Here is a 15,904-nt window from a genome sequence, read left to right as displayed (position 1 = left end):
CAAAGCTAGGCTGTAATGAGCCACATTATCTCCGTGGTTGGAGGTGGATGTGTTTTTAATGGCTTGTCTATTCTCTGTCAATCATGTGCTAAGATGGAATGGTGGGATAGATGTATACGAATGTCTGTGAGAGGAGAATAGGGCTCTGAAAGTGGAGGCATTTTTCATGTCAGGAAATGAATTTTCTAGGGCATACTTCGTTTGGGAAGCAAATTTAAGAAATCTCCACGTTCTTGCTCTAGAAAAGTACTCTGTTCCTAGCTCAGTCATTTCCAGACTTTAACTAAAATGACTGTTAGTAGAGGTGTGCTTTCCTTGTAAGAAAAGGCTTTTACAGCATTCTGTTGAATTGTATAATTTATCCAGCACCCCAGGTGAGGTTGCAGGTGGAGAATAAGAAGAGAGTACTAAATTTTGGCTTGGTCTGAGTTTTTTGGGAACCCTTTAATAGGTCCTAGTTCAGAACACAGCAGGCACTTTCCCCCCACCCTCCAAAATTTTCATGCAGCGCTTCTTGCAGAGTGAATTCAAGATACCTAATAGAGGACACCAAAAATTATGTAAGGAAATCGTGGTGATCTCTTCCTCAGAAAATTTTGCCAAAAATCTGTCATCATAAAACGTTAAGTCTCCTGCGTAAGTTCATTTGGGAATTGGCAAGGAGTTTGATGGGGAGGAACAGTGGTGTGTGCTCAGATGATGGGCTGAAGGAAAAAGAATGCTTTTTTGTATGTCCTATGCAGAACTGGGCTTAGGTTTCAAGGCTTTTGAGCTGTCTCCAGGTCTCTCTATTAATGTGGGGCAGTCTCGATGAGACCTTGACAATGCTGGCAGAGTTTTGTACACTTATCCTTCCTTTTTCTGAAGTCTTTTTCCATTGGGCTTAGCCAACAGATATCATATGCTAAGGTCATTTGTGTTGTAGCAGTGTGTGCAGATAATTATGGAGAGATTTAATCAGGCTCTAAGATTGGTAGGCTGTGGCCAGGGGCAAGTAACATTGGCGTAAAGTTGAGATGCTTAGTAAGGGAATGAAAGGATGGTCCCATGTCTGCTGCTGGGTGTTTGTGTTAATTACTGTCAGTCTGTGTGGGTTTTGTGTGTCTGTCTGTCTCTGTGGATGAAAGGGTGAAGCATATGTGTCTTTGTGGTGGTCTTCCTTTTTGATGTAGATCTCCGCATTGCTTTGTTCTATATTATACAGAGGTGTTTGTGTGTGTTGTGTGCCATAATCTGCTGTGTCAGATATTTGGTCTTCTACTTTCAAGAGTGGACTTTTTATCAGTTTCCCTATTTATTTATGTATGTGTATGTACACATTGCTCTGCGTGTTGTGTTTTTCCTGGGGCTCTGCTAGTATGTTGGTAGCATGGGATGCATGTGACCATTTCTGTGGCTGTTTAAGCAGCAGTGAGATTTTTGACCTTTTTGTATGTCTTCATGAGGTTTATGTGATGAGGTATGTAGATTTGTGCCAGCACAGCTCTGCCTTTTAAGGGTTTGATTTAAATGGAGGAGCTGGGTTGGCACAAGCCCCTGTTGCAGATTCAGCGTACTGGCAAAACTGCCTTTTTTTCCTGTCCCACCCCCCTTCCCTTTTTTTCCTTGGTGTGGTTTTAAAGCATTGCTGCAAGGCATAGCTTTACCTAGATACCTCATACTCAACATATATTTCTGTATGCATCAAGTATCCCTTGTGCATCTCTTATCAGTCTGTATCGAGAGATGGATACATAGATGCAGATACATTGTCTCTCAGTTAGCCTGGTTGGTTGAACAAGGTGCATGTTGTCTAGTCTTGCCACTTCATGCAGATCTAGGCAAAAGCTTCTGCCAAATCAGCAAAGGGTCTTAACCAAAAACTGGGGGGATTTGTGACAGCTGAAACCCCCACTAAAGCAGGAACCATAAAGGCCTCAGCTTCTTCCCTTGCCCTCTTGTAAAATTTTGATTTTTTTATATCCTCCCTGTTCAGCCTTGGATAAGCAATTGACCTCCCATAAGCTCCTTCACCTTCCTGCCACGTCCCAAAGCTCTCTCTTGTCTTGAACCATATGATAACTTCTCCATTTTCCTTTGTTGGTATCCTTCACTGGGTTTTCCACCTTCTCACATGCTCATGCAGTGTTTTTTTTCCCCTGCCTTTTTTTTTTTTTTTTTTTTTTTTTTTTCCCCTCTCTGGTCTCTCAGTGTCTCTGTGTACCAACATGGCTTTTACTTGAGTGAGTGTCTTGTTTCCCTACCTGTGTCTCATTTCATCCACCATTACTGGCATGGAGCACAATTGCTACATTCTGGGGTATTTCTAGAAATTTAAAATGTGAATAACTCAACAGGGTTGCAAAACAGGGTCCTAGAAATCCGTCATCAGTGCCAAAGCCTTTTTCTGAGGCTCAGCAGCTGGTGCATGTTGAGCATTCACTTGCTGGTATAGATACGGCCTTGGTGTGTCTCTCACTCTCTTTCCACTTCTGTGACAGACAGCGCTCTGCTTTCTTAACATCAGTATTCCTCCACTGTGATTGAATTAGTTCAAAAAGCAGGCCTGAAGGCTTTGTTGGTTGCTATTTCCAGTACAGGAGGGTGGGTTTGACTCTGTTTCTTCTGAACCCTTTTTTTTTTTTTCTTTTTTAAATATTGAACCGAGCCACGTTTGACAGTGCTTTCATATTTCCTACCTGTGTGCCAGACATCTGTACTTTCAGCAAAACTGTATGTGATCAGACACCAAGAAGGATAAGAGAGCTTTCCTTGCACACGTGTGAACACACCCACACACGCTAGCACTGCAGTGTTCCCACGGTTCAAGTCCCAGCAGCACTTCTATGAAGTAGTTGGGAGCTAGAAGCAGCATTCTGGGTACTGACACACAAATGAGCACACAAGGCCTCCCACTTTATTTCACAATGCCTACCAACCCAGTGCTGCCACAACATGCAGCTTTCTCAGCTGGAGTAAGGTTTAGCCAGGTCAAGTGTGCAGCCGAATCACAGAACAAAAATTGCTGAAAGTGAAATAGTGCAGTACTGAGTTCTAGGGTAGCTGTGGACTTTTTAGGTGCTACACAGTGGTTGCTGTGCTGTGCTTTATGGCCACCTGAAATGCTGCAGCAGTTAAGAGCTAGAATGCATGTCTATCCTGAAGTCCTGCCTCCTGGCAGTAGTAATGTTTTTATTTGTTAGTAGTATATATCCTATGGTAGGTGTAGCAGAGAGATTGTGATTTTATTCACAGGCAGTAGGGTTCAGGCCGCTGGATGGATTTCTTCTTTTTGGTACAAACTGGCTTGAATGAATACTCTTGGAAAAATTTGCCTAAGAACTGAGGGTTCAGTTTTTCCATGGAACCATGAAGTAATTTGTTCTCTTACCTGATGCTCAAGAATTATATTAGAGATTCTCCAGTAAAAATTTTGAAGTCGCTAAAACAAAAATGTTGAAGTCTTGAGGCAGTAGTTTGCTTCAGAATCCTTTTTCAGCTTAAAAGTTGGACTTCAGAAACGATAACTATGCTTAAACAAAATGCTGTGTACCTGAGATGTCAATGTTTAAGCAGACATCAGCAATTTTTTCCCAAGCGTGCAAACAGTTTTACAGATGTTGTAGATCGAGAACAAAGAAGCAGGTACGTGCATGTGTGTTAGACAAAGAATATACTGCAAATAGTGATCTAATGGTGTTGAGTCAACTATGGCTCTGTGTTGCCCCAGAATAGTTTTTAAGTTCCTGAATTCGGTTGTCTTGAGTTAGGGAGTTACATGCAATCTCATCTTTTGAAAATCACTGCCTAGATTATTTAAACATCTGCTTCTCCATTGTCTGGGCTGTCTCACTTGCCTCTCCATTTCTGTGGTTTCTGGCTTGGACGTATGTTCTGCCCAAACAGTAGCATGCTTTGAAGATGCATGTAAACACAGTTTATTTTTTGGATGTGTTAGGAGCCTAACACCTGGTCTCCGTGCCAGGATATGAACGTGGTTATCACTAGCTCGAGCTGACTGACCAATGAGGGTGTGTTTGCACTTGCTGAGAGGCGCGTTCAGATCAGTGTTGTAAAAGCATCTGGAGGCGTCCGTACGAGGCTGCTCCGAGCGTGTCTAGACAACGCAGTGGTTAAAATTCTGGCAGCCACTTGTACCTTATCTACACCTTCCTTGAGTCTCAGTGCTGCTGGATCAGGGGGAACTTTGGGGCTACGTCGAGGTGGTTGAGCCCAAGCAAGATTTGGGTATCTAAAGGGATGCATTGTCCGTTGTAATTGAAAATTCATGGGTTTTTTGTCTATTAGCAAAGTTATTTTGCCAAAGTTAAGGGGTTTGAATGGTACTGACTATAGTAAGGAGTGGGCTGGCTGGCTGTAACTGGTGATAACTGATGATTGGAACTCACATTGCTGGCTTAGCTGGCCAGACTGCTTTGCCTTTGTGTCTCAATGTGTGCAGTACTTAGACCCGGAAATTTTTTTAATTCTCACATGTTTTGTTTTGTTTTAAAAAGCAAACTTTGAACTTGATGCTGTAATTCTTATTTAGCAGGAACTGTCATGGAACAGTGATGCTAAATCCAACAGGGGGTTCTTGGAAAGAAATTAGAGCTTAGACAAAAGTAACTTAGATTGAATTGTAGAGAATGTATTGATAGAATACTGTCAATTGGTAGGCTAATTTATTTTAGCTGAGTGGCCATAGAGCACTTAATTCAAATTGATCTTCACATCCAGGAAGCATTACTTTAAAATGTAGTAATATAGCGTGGTTTTGTTTAAAATTTGTCAATTGTAGTATGTGTGTTAATGATACGCTTTATTAGATAATATCTAATGTTTTTGCATGTGTTTTCTGAATCTGAGTAATACACATTAATAAATCTGCACCATTTTTTTAAATATTATTCTGCTTTCTCAGTCTCTACTACAGTCAGTATGTATTCTTGAAAAGTAATTACAGAGAAGCAAGTTTGCTTTGAAAAGATGTGCTCTGGTTCCCTTACCTTCCTCATTTACACCTTGTGTAGTCTTCTGTGTCTCTTACATTTCATTATCAGTGTAGAGTTCAAGCTCAGATTATTGTGAAAATCACCTGTTCCCATATCTTCTGGAACATACAAGGTTAACATGAAGGTTTGGGGCTTTGAGGCTAGTTCTGCAGTTCTCACTCAAGCAATCAGCTGGCGTAGTAATTGGAACCAGTTCACCCACAAACCACGGAAGACTTACATATATATATTTATATCAGACTTCTTCCTGTGTGTTGACTGGTAGTACTTGCAGTCATAGAATGGAGGGACAGATTCTGAATCAGAATATAGCAGTGTTGAGACAAAGTAACTTCACTAAGTTTGTGGTCTTACCTGGCATTTACAGGACTGTGCTAAAGCTGAGTGCAGAGCCTGTAGTTCTGCTACTGCAGTATTTTCATATTGCTCATTAGCGAGGTTTTGGTTTCATACATGTTTGATGGTGCTCTGATCCTGACAGATCTTACTGAATGGGGCAATGGTTTCTGCAGCTGGGAGCTAGCTTCAGACTGAAAGGATTTTGTCTGCTGGTTGCTACAAGCAACATTGGGTTTTAAGGCTGTGGTAGATATCTAACTGGGTGGGATTTTTTTGTTCCTATATTTAGGATTTGTGGGTTTTGGTCAGGTTTTTTTTTGTTTTGGTTTGGTTTTTTATAGAGTGGGATTATTTTTTTTCTGATGAGGAAGTATGTCTAAAGTCGGGATGAGGGCCAGTCTTTTTTTCAGATGCAAATTCAAGGACCATAGACTTGGCCTCAAAATTGTATCTGGTGCAGGTGCAGTTAGTTCTTTGAGTGTGCTCATTTTGTTGGTATTGGGCAAGCCTGCTGGCTGATAGAGGTTGGCCCCTCTGCGCTGAGCTAATTATTTTGATTTGACTTTTGGTTGGATGAGGTAACAAAACCACCAAGCTCTGATTCTGTCAGGGTTTCATGGACAGAGCTCTTCTGGAAGCCAATGGGAATTCCCATATGTGGAGCTATTATCGTTGGCTCCATCTACGGTTTGGTTGCTATCACATAAAGCTGAGCTTCTCCAAGCAGTGGATGCATGTTAGAACCACCTGATAAGCTGCATAGTCATATGTTCCGTTAAATGAAACAGGTGCTGCTACGCTTTCTCAAGTTAAGTAGCCTTTACTTATTTTAACAGTCTTATTAAGAAGTCGGGGAAAACGTACATGAGGACAGAGATTCTGTGTGTATGTAAAAACTGCAGCATCATTCTGTATACTGGAGATAAACAGCAAAGGAGCTAATCAATAGCGTGGTTTCTGGCTTTGTTGTTTATTGATTGATGGACCATTACCTTTGCACGTGCTTTTTAGAAAATATGAATTTTATGTTTGGTTTTCTGTTTTTTTGTGGTTTGGTTGTTTGTATTTTTGTTGGGTTTGTTGGTTTTTTTTTTTTTAATTGAAGCAGTTTCTGTTTTTGTATGAGAATCAGTTGCATTGGAAGCACAAGAATTGCTTAGGCTTTAAAGATTAAAAGACAGTAACAACATAAACAAAATAAGATACAGCCCTAGTGCTTGTCTTTTTCCTACAGAAGATTTCAGCGATACATTCAGAAGACCTACCCCTGTGCTTTGTCTTCATCCTCTGTTCAGTCAATGGTATCGTTTTATAGAATAAGGTCATTGACTTGGATTGCTTCTTGGTTTCTCAACCCTTTTCACCAGCCAGTTTGTGTAATGTCTGTCTGAAACATTGAGTAAGGGCATTGAAATAGCAGACAGGATATCAAGTGTTCGGAAGTCTGGGTTAAGTATAACAGACAGTTCTGGCTGGTGAAAGGGGAGCAGCCCCTTGAGCTCGGTTACAGATCAGTCTCTGTGGAAACAGCAGACTGGTCTTTGCATCCCTGCTGCAGCTTTTCCCCTCTGTTCCCTCCACACCCATATAATTAATTGTGTGTGGGTGCACCTCTTTTCTAGAGATGTGTCTTCCTTGTTTCTTAGTGGCACAGAATTATATGTAATAATGTCTCTTTCTAAGGATTACATAAGTTGAAGATGATTTCTCCACTGGGAGAATTATGCAAGTTTAAACTGAAATGTATTTAGAAAGCTTTTATGTGTGTGTTTTCTGACTCGCAATGCAGAGGGTGATTTATTTGCATCCTTAATTGGACAACATCTGTTAGGGTTGGAAGAAAAACCATTTCATATGTTTTCACTGTCATATCCTGCATTTTTATGAAGTCCCCTACCCCCTCCACTTCGAAGTCTACATTACCTGTGTTACAGGCTCTGATTCTTCGTGCCCAAGTAGAATCAGCCAGGTACTCAAGTTGGACGGTCTTCTGGGGAAAGGTCTGCAGAATTTTTAATGCCTATCTGCATTGGTGTTTTGTGCCAGTGCTGCTGTTAAAATTAGCAGTAATACTACCTGTTTTCTTTCAGTCTTTGGATTTTTCTCCTTTTATAAGAAGTTGTTACCTTTATTACCATTAAACAGAAGATAATGCTGGTGAGGCTTCCCAATCCTGTCAGTGAAGAAAGAGTCTAAAATGCTTCTGTGATGTTGCTCTTCATAATCTTTGACTATTTAGTAAAAACTTTCCTGCTACTTTTCACCAGAATTAAACTGCTTTGTGTCACTTGCCACAGGAGAAAGCTACTACAGTCAAGTGCATTTGTTGAACTTGAAGAGGCCAAAGTAACTTCTTGCTTAAATGCGAACTCCTGCATGAGGCTATTTGTGTGACTGTATCCTGCAGTCCGAAATCTGGCAGCTGACCTATGCACACAACCCTTATCAGTTTCCCTGGGGGAGCTGCACAGATCTGAAGGGCTGTCCATACAGTTCAGATGGCAGAAATAGGATCATGGTAGTAATTTCCTTTCTTTTATCATGTAATACTGGAGTGCTGCGTATCTTGGACCGCATACATAATGCTTGTAGGTGCTGTTTTCAGGATCTAGCTAACAAAATTAATTCTGCTGAGTATTAGAAAATACAGGTTATCCAGGGATCATGCTGCTTACTAAAACAGATGGTAGTAGTACCAATTGGAAGCAATGAATTACTTTAAATAATTAAAACCCCTTTGTAAGTATTAAATTTCTCCTGGTCCTAAATTTTTGACACACCTTTGAAAAAAGCAAACCAAAAGTTCTCAGTATTGTTCAGGTTTACATATTTATAGCAGTAAAAGAAGTTTTATAGCTTTTATACAGCGTTATGGGCTAGAAAGGCAGAAAATAGACAATATTGAGATTATAATGTGGTCTGATTTCAGTAACCTTTGTTGATGTAATGGATTTCAGGTTTACACTTTTGTTATTAAGAATTTCTCATTAAATTGTATGTTAAGCATGCTTTTCCAAGGTACCATCGTTCCACAGTTGAGAAACTTACCTGAGTTGAAAGATAATGGAGTGTCATTCAAGAAAAAAGAAAAAGAATTTGCCATTCTTAACTCCCCACTAGCAGTTTCAGTTTATTCAGTGGGTGTGAATTATCTCACACATTCTGATATGATTTAGAAATGCTCCTTTGAAATAAAGGTATTTAGAATAGTGCAGAGCTGCTGTATGAAGTACATTAGATTCAAAAGAGTACAAACTGCAGCATTAGGTCCATTATTGATACTTCTTTGTTCCCATTCATTCACTAATAAGAAACATGCCATACAATGAGTCCTTGCACTGATATATCCAAAGAGTTAGTTTTGTTTGGCTTTTTGCCTTTTTCTTTTTCTGCCACAACAGTGTAGTTTTTTGCAAAACTGGTGAAGCCAAATAATCTTTGGACCATATTTGGCAGTAGGTAATGATGTAATTGGCGAAATGGTGTAAAGCACTCTATTACACTGTTCAGCGGATATGCAGAACTACTGTTCAAAGGCCTTGGCCCTCACAGGATAGCAATTTATAGTTCCTTTTCTAAAAAAATTAATTTCTAGAACCATATTTATGTGAAAACAGATTTTATAATGGATTCATTGATCCTTCTTTAGCCCTGTTGATTCCAGGTGTAGCACTGCTAAATTTTGAAGGAAAAAATTAAATTATATTTTCATTATTATAGAATTTTATATTTTAAATTATTTTGGAATTTTATTACATAGATTTGTGTGAATACAAAGGGAAAAAAAGTGATCTGGAGGGAGAGAGGGGCAGAAGGAGTTGGCAGTGCTATACTTACTATTTACTTGTTTTTACCATATGACTTGCATCATTATTTATAGCATTGTTTAACTTACCCATGTGCCTTTTAAGTAAATTTGGTCTTTTTGCGGTTTTTTTAACAATTAACCTAGCCGTGATGAGGCTTGAATGAATATCATCTGCACACCTGTTTAATATTAAAGATCAGGCATTCAGTGCTTTGTGGCTTCAGCTTGAAATTCAAGTGGCTTTGAGTCATCCCTTTCGTCTTTTGTTTGGGTGGAAAAAAGGAGTGGCAGTAAACGGCCTGCAGCTAAGAAATGAAAGAGTTGAATTAGGTTTTAGAAATGTTAGTCTTGGCATTTGGGACATTTGCATTTGTACAGATTGTCACGCTTCGCTTTATTTTGAGTTTAGCAGTTCAGTGCTCAGGATGAAAAATGTTACATATCTTTTTCCCAGTTACACGACACATGCATGCTACACTGGAAGAGTAGGAAGGAGCTGGAGTATGAGCTGTGGTTTCACATTTCGAGAAGATTACTAGTAATAGTGGCCTGTGGATTATTGCCCCACCTGTAGTTTCCATGCTGTGGTGCACAGCTGACTGAGTTTGCTTTTGACAGCACCTTCTAATGCTGTGAACCAGAGGATGGTCCACTCTTTAAAAATCCAAATGAATCAATGAGACAGAAATTGCTGAGAAAGAATTGCAGTGTTCTCTTTGTCTCACTTGAATTTGGCTTAGTTTGTAAAGCTTCATCAGTTGAAGTGTAGGTATAGGAGAAGCTATAGTATAACACAGAGGGAGGGGACATGTGTGTAAGTTAACAGCAGGAGTATCTTACCCGTATCATTGCTGAGTATTGGGTAAACAACCATCACTTGTGTTACATTACTGAATTGCTTTAGTGTGTAGAGTTATATTGATGTATTTATAGATGCATAGATGAGATTTAATTTCTACCATTATAGAAAAGAGGTAATATTTTAAATAACTCTGTGGTCTAGACCTTGAGGGTCTTTAATCAGTGTATGCAGTGAGAATGATCCACTTGAAATCAGTGTAGTTGTGCTGTCATGCAAACCATGCCAGGAACTGATTTGAGTAAATGGAAGAAATAGGAGTTTCATTGCAAAGACCCTGAAGTATAGTCTTAATTGGACCTAATGCCTTGCTTTAATTCAGGGAAGGTCGTTGAGGCAACGTTTTGTTCTGTGGTTTGACTCCTGTGAAGGCAATGGACTTGGTCCAAGTTTATCAAAATGTATTTTAGAGTGGAAATCACTTATCGTGGTTTCTGAATATAGCCTGTTTTTCTCACTGTTTATAATTTGAGGGTCGAATTCTGCTGAGATTTTTCAAGTGAAAATTTGAGTAATTCATGGGATTTCATGATTTCATGGAGGTTTTCTTTACAGAAGTCTGCATTTAAATTCTACTCTTAAAAACGTACATGTAAATTTATAATTTAATTTTCTAAAAATTGTATCAAATTTGCCCTCATTAGCTGGACTAATTTATTGGTGCTGTTTTCTCTTCTTCAAACTTGATTTGATTTCGGTAGATTCACACTAAACTAGCTATTTTTTTGTATCTAAAAGGGACGTTCATTCATGTTCTCCTTAAAGAGCAGCTGGATCCCATCTTGACAGATGTGAAACCCCTTAAGTTTGTTGTGTGTGGGTGTTTTCGTGAAAAAAATCTCTTTTATTAATTAGACCCCCCTCTCTTTTGAACTTTTTTAGTCCCTGAGTCAAAATCATAATCCCCTGTGACATCAGAATTAATTGCTGTAGACAGTTTGGATGTCACAAAGTGAGCATTATGTCTCAGGGAAGGGAAGCATGGAGACACATGGATCCTGTTTCAAACAAATCTCTTAACTAAGAAAAGGTTGCTTGATTTTTGTTTTCGTTATAAAAATAGAAACAAAATGTTGCTTGAGATTATAATTGCAAAGTAACAATTGAGTTGCTCCAAATTCACCCCACCAAATCTACCTCGGTAATCATGTAAAAGATTCTCCAAACTGGCTTTCTGTAATTTCTGTTTTGGCAGGGGAGAACTGCAGTTCTGTGGGTTATATTACTGTAGGGCCAAAACTGAATTGCTACCCTGGAAAAACTTTTTAAATGATTGGCATCACAGATCTGTGTCCTAAAGTAGTAGTTTGCAGAAGTAGGTTCGTAATTACCAGCTCCATTGCTCATCTTCCTGCTGTTTTGGACATACTGGTAGCTTTTTTTTTTTTTTTTTTTTGTGGTGGTGGTGTTTTTGTGTTTTGGTTTGTTGGTTCTGTTGTGTTTTTTTTCCAGGCTCCTTCTGTAGGCTTCTTGCCCGAGTGCATCTTGGGATTTCCCTTTTGCTGAATGAGCTGCTTGTTTGGGAGGGAGGAAGTAAGGTCCCTTCTGGATTAGGAGGGAATGGGGGTGGAGGGTGGGGAAATGTCCTGTTTCACATGCAAAGCACACTGAACTGAAAAAAACAACCCAACAACAACAAAAAAAACCCCACATGAAAACCTTCTAACAAAACCATCCATGTCACAGACTGGCAGAGCAGCTGCTGGCTTTGTTAGGGGGAATATTCATGTTTCAAAGACTTACAGAACCTTTAAAAAATGAGATAAAGAAGGGAATTAATTTTTTTATTTTTAAGATACCAGCTGAGATAAAAAAAAATAATCTCCTTACCAATATCTGTGAATGGAACATGCTATCAACTGATGGGATACCAACTTCCACAACAAAGTCAGGAGCTCAGTGAGATACGTTGTTATGATCTACTCTCTTCTTTCTGCGATTTGAATGTAAAAATGGCCCTGATTCTTCACTTGCTCACATCAGTATTAGCTGCATGTAATTTGATTGCAGTTAAGTTTCTCCTGCTTGGCCTAATAAGTGATCTAGCAAAAGGAAAAAGTAGCTTTTCCAGTATTAACATAATGTTATTTCAGCTGGGAGCAGTAAAATTGTGCAACAAATAAGGAGCCCTGTGCTGAATTTTTTTCTTTTTTTTTAATCAGTGATTGTTAATCTGGAATTAGATGGGAAAGTTTCCATAATGCTCAAGAAGTATGGAGGGCAGCTATACTTTACTCAGTTGTCTGCAGTTCTCATTCTCCCCTTCCTGGTCAGATCAGCAGAAGATCAATTAATCAAAAAAAAAAGTTAAAGGTAGAAACCCCAAACCTTTGCAAATATTTGTCTTACTAAAGATACCATCATAATAATTAGTGTTAAACCCTGTTTAATGTATAGTGCAGGTGCACCCCCCCAGCTTGTACCATTTCGTTACTCAGTCTTGTCAAAGCAAATACTAATGCAGAGTATTATACTGGCTTAAGGCTGCAGTGTCTCTGTTGTAGGTGGTGGTAGCATGGAAGTGGTATCAGCATCATCTGTGTTCTTGGCACAAACAGTATGAGGCTGACGCTGTGGTCATTCCTGTTGCTGTTTGTAAGATTGTATGTATTACAAGATGTGATTGTTTCAATTTCTGGAATAAATGGGGGCTGCTATTTCATTAAAAAGTTGGTTCTTGGGTTATTGATATAAGAAGCCTCACTTGAAAAAGCAGGCTATTAAAAGGAACAACTCATAGAACTGGTCTCTTTTTTTCCAGGGTTTTTTACAAGTAGTAAACTTGATGGCTATCTCACATAGTCCTACTTCAGTAATGGTGCAACTCCAGGCATCAGACATGTTCTGATGTTTTTATCAGTGGCTGTATAAAATCTTTTTCTCTGGAGATAAGCAAGCTAAGTGTCTTTTGTATTGTTTTTATTTTTCTGATTTATAAGATCAAAAATGATAGAAGTTGGTAATGTAATAATAACACTTTTCAACTGTGGAAGTATCTCTGTCACAAAAGTACAACATAAAAAGATAGAAGGAAGTGCTGTACTGCAGCCCTAGCAGATTTCTGGTTTGTAAGCTGAACCCATTTTCTTGCACATTTTCAAATGCTGTAGAATCTCACCTTTTAGAAAGGGAAGTGTGTTAGCATCACTTCTGCAGTGGTAGCCTTCCAAATGTGAGCAGGTATTAACTTTTGCTGTAGTGTTTGCCTGTGTCTGTTGACTGGCCTGAAACAATGAGTCCCGTTTTTATGTTGTGGGGAGGTTGTGTTCCTGACTCTGAATCCTTATCCACTTAAATAAAAAAGTCATAATCTGACATCCTTGGAGCAGGGCTTTTGACAGAGTGGTTTCATCCTGCACACTTTGGGTCATTTACGAGCAATGTAGCTTGCAGATAATTGCAACTCTAGTTGATCTTAGTGTCAAAGGGGTTTTTTCATGCTACAAGTCTGAATGTTTTCTCAAACCTTTCTTTAAATTCATGTTTAGTGGCAAGGAGGGGCAGATGTTGATACTTTTCCTCCTGCAGTTATTGAAATGAAACTATTTGGGGTTTTTAAGGAGAAATGGATTCTCTTGGACATAACTCCTTCTTTGAGAGTAACTGAGAGCTGTATGTATGAGCAGACAATAGTGATCACAGGTTAAAGTAGGGGAATAGTTAACTTGGATATAAAACATTTGCTGTTGTTCTGAATATTACTATTGGAATAGTGACTGATTGGAATCAGTTATGTTCTAATGTTTAATAAAAAATGTTGAAAGTCTCAGTTGAAAATTTCTGTTTCATTCAGAAACTGCCATTGTTTCTGCTTATTACCCTTAGTTTATTTTACTTAGCTGCCTTCCGCACAAGGAAGTGCTTGTGTAATGCCCAAGCCATTCCCATTCCTCACTGAATGATATGCAAATCTAGTCAATTAAGCAGGGGGGATTTAATTAGCAGTTTAACTTCATGTGTGAAGTGTCTTGCCTTAATTACTTAACAGTTTTTTTGCAAATTTGCTAAGTTTTTTTTTCCCACAGAACTATCAAAACTGTGATATTCCCCCCCCCCCCCCCCCCGCCCTTTCCTTTTTCTTGGTAACATTTTCAAATACTGAGTATTGCCCAGTGCATTTGACCTTTGTACTGCTTTTGTATATGTGCGTCTCTGTATATATAAAGCTCTTTTCAAAGCTGTGGGGACAAAGCAAAACTATGTTTATTGTCTCAGAGTAGAACAATACATTTTAAAAAAGAAAAATTAAGGATTTTTGTGCTTAAAATTTGGACTGAAAGGCCATCTATTTGTTGTTCTTTATAGCTAGATGACATCATTATAGTAGTATCTGAGTAATGGCCTAATATGGTTGTCATGCATTATATCAAATGGTTGCTTTTGGTTCACATTCTGTCTGGACAAGTTGCATTACTGCAGAATATAAGTGCATTGCTGTGTCAGTGCGGTTGCAGTGATGCAAGTAACTCTATATTAGTGCAAACAAGAATACTGTGCTGGTGTAGAATGTGGCATTTTTTTGTTTCACATCTTCTCATTTGGATTATTTGAGCATGTGAGAATGGCACCATTTAATTTGGTGATACTCAGAAGGCCATCCCTGCCATTCTGATTTATGTATCAGGATGGTGCTGTTTGCAGCCTTGTGTTTGGTTTCTTAATACATTGAGGGTGGGAAAATGTGCTATGGAATGATGTGGTATCACCCATTACTTACTGTATCACCACTCATATGACTTACATATACATCAAGACTGTAAGACAGATTACAGATTGCTGTAGCTTGATATTTTATTACTTCTCAGTTTTATATTGACAGTTGCTTTATATTCTGGAACTGATAACCAAAGCAAGAGGACTATTTTTGAGGAAGTGCTTTGTTGCAAAGGCCGAGTATGTTTTTTAGACTGGGGAATCACAAGAAAAATACCTGGAGTTCATGTGGATTGTTCCATAGTCTGGTCCAGGATTATCTGATTTAAAACATCTAGACTCCCAGCTAGGTGGTGGTTCTTCTCTTCCTCCCTTTCTGTCTTTAATTCAGCTCTCTTCCAGCCCCCAGTGTGAGAATCTCTGGGAATGGTAGAATTAAGGTAAAAACCTAGGAGACAGAGGAAACAAGATTAATTTCTATTATCTTCTCCCTTAATAACCCCAAATCACATTTGAATGTATCCCAGGACAGATACAAGTATGTGACTCTCCCTTCCTTTGGCTCAGCACAGCAGATGGTCTAGCTACTAAGATTCCTGGCACATTGCAATTTTTAGTGTAATTGGGTGCAGTTCTGCTGTTTTGATACCCATTTTCGTCAACAAATAGTATTTATCCCTATGACAGCAGATATATCAAAGCCAGATATGAATTGCAAAGCAAAGTTTGTCATCTGTTGTCATTCAGGCGTACTGGCTTTAGAGAAGAACCTGGCTAACTTCCATACGCTTAGCCTGTAGGTATTTCTCTCTTCCTCGCCCCCTACCTCCTCTCCTGCAGTTGCCAAATACCAGGATGCCACTATAAATGCATACAAACGAATAGGAGTGAGAACTCATGAAAGGTCTGCAGGATATTTAGCCATGAAGCACCATGCTATAATGCAGCATTTGGTTTGGAAGGTGCTGTTTTGGTACAGAGCTTCCCTTGACCTCCCAGCTGCATTATTGTAAACGTTGCATTTCATAAAAACTCAGAGAAACGGCTGTCTTTAAAAGTATCTCTAGGCAGTAGTCAGGTGGTAAGTGAAGCGGTTTAAGAGCTGGGACAGTCTTCTAATGCTTTATGCTGACATGTATGCAAATCTGCCATTAATAAGTGGAAATGAAGCTTCTTGGACCAGCTGTAGTAGTATGCAGTCAGTGATCCCATGGTTTGTTAAAGGACCCCGTTCTAATTAGTCAGTCACCG

The 15,904-nt window shown here is 39.1% G+C and overlaps 1 protein-coding gene and 1 long non-coding RNA gene across 3 annotated transcripts in view; one reads left to right on the top strand and one right to left on the bottom strand.

The window, feature by feature from the left end:
- SKI (SKI proto-oncogene) overlaps positions 1-15,904 on the top strand; it is a 127,722-nt gene that overhangs the window by 13,878 nt on the left and 97,940 nt on the right. The window lies entirely within an intron of this gene.
- The window catches only part of LOC308061391, a 96,094-nt gene continuing 85,849 nt past the window's right edge, over positions 5,660-15,904 (bottom strand). Inside the window, exon 2 of the long non-coding RNA XR_013927197.1 lies at positions 5,660-15,904. This exon is cut by the window's right edge and continues 76,811 nt beyond it. This is a non-coding gene — a long non-coding RNA (uncharacterized lncRNA).

Source organism: Falco punctatus, assembly GCF_963210335.1.
Source record: "Falco punctatus genome assembly, chromosome: 3".
Classification (NCBI taxonomy): Eukaryota; Metazoa; Chordata; class Aves; order Falconiformes; family Falconidae; genus Falco; species Falco punctatus.
Note: the sequence above shows the minus strand (reverse complement) of the source record. Positions and strands in the feature narration are given on the sequence as shown.